The sequence below is a fragment of the Chiloscyllium plagiosum genome, chromosome 7 (assembly GCF_004010195.1).
Source record: "Chiloscyllium plagiosum isolate BGI_BamShark_2017 chromosome 7, ASM401019v2, whole genome shotgun sequence".
Lineage (NCBI taxonomy): Eukaryota > Metazoa > Chordata > Chondrichthyes > Orectolobiformes > Hemiscylliidae > Chiloscyllium > Chiloscyllium plagiosum.
The window spans coordinates 97,622,382-97,623,454 of record NC_057716.1 but is presented as its reverse complement, the minus strand read 5'-3'; the positions used below and the strand labels follow the sequence as shown (position 1 = coordinate 97,623,454).

General features: G+C 51.5%; 1 protein-coding gene across 1 annotated transcript in view; it reads left to right on the top strand.

The window, feature by feature from the left end:
- Positions 1-1,073, top strand: part of LOC122551782 (contactin-associated protein-like 5) — a 1,086,426-nt gene that overhangs the window by 287,282 nt on the left and 798,071 nt on the right. The gene's annotated exons all lie outside the window — the stretch shown is intronic.

Sequence of the window (1,073 nt, the reverse complement as noted above, 5' to 3'; positions counted from 1 at the left end):
TGTGCCTGCTGTTTTAATATATATAAAACCAGGATATTTAGGGTTTCCCCAGTTTTGGGCACCAACTCTCAACTCTACATTTTAATAAATATATATAACGACGAGATTTAGAGTTTATATATATATATAAACCGACAGTCTGGTGCACTGACCTCTACCCCGCTGAAGCCAAATGCCAACTCGAAGACACCTCTTCCTACTGCCCCCTCGACCATGACCCCACCCCCCCATCACCAAACCATCATCTCCCAGACCATACAGAACCTCATCACCTCAGGAGATCTCCCACCCACAGCTTCCAACCTCATAGTCCAGGAACCCCGCACTGCCTGGTTTTACCTCCTTCCCAAGATCCACAGGCCTGACCAACCTGGCCGACCCATTGTCTCAGCATGCTCCTGCCCCACAGAACTCATCTCTACCTACCTTGACACTGTTCTATTCCCCTAGTCCATGAACTCCCCACATACGCTCGAGACACCACCCACGCCCTCCACCTCCTCCAAGACTTCCATTTCCCCGGCCACCAACGCATCATTTTCACCATGGATATCCAATCCCTCTCCACCTCCATCCGCCATGACCACGTCCTCCAAGCCCTCCGTTTTTTCCTCTCCAGACGTCCCCAACAGTACCATTCCATCGACACTCTCATTCGTTTGGCCGAACTGGTCCTCACCCTTAACAATTTCTCCTTTGAATCCTCCCACTTCCTCCAGACCAAAGGGGTAGCCATGGGCACACGTATGGGCCCCAGCTATGCCTGTCTCTTTGTTGGCTACGTAGAACAGTTGATCTTCCGTAATTACACCGGCACCACTCCCCACCTCTTCCTCGGTTACATTGATGACTGCATTGGCGCCACCTCATGCTCCCGCGAGGAGGTTGAGCAATTCATCAACTTCACCAACACATTCCACCCTGACCTTAAATTTACCTGGACCATCTCCGACACCTGGCTCCCCTTCCTGGACCTCTCCATCTCCATCAGTGACGACAGACTTGACACTGACATTTTCTACAAACCCACCGACCCACAGCTACCTGGATTACACCTCGTCCCACCCTACCTC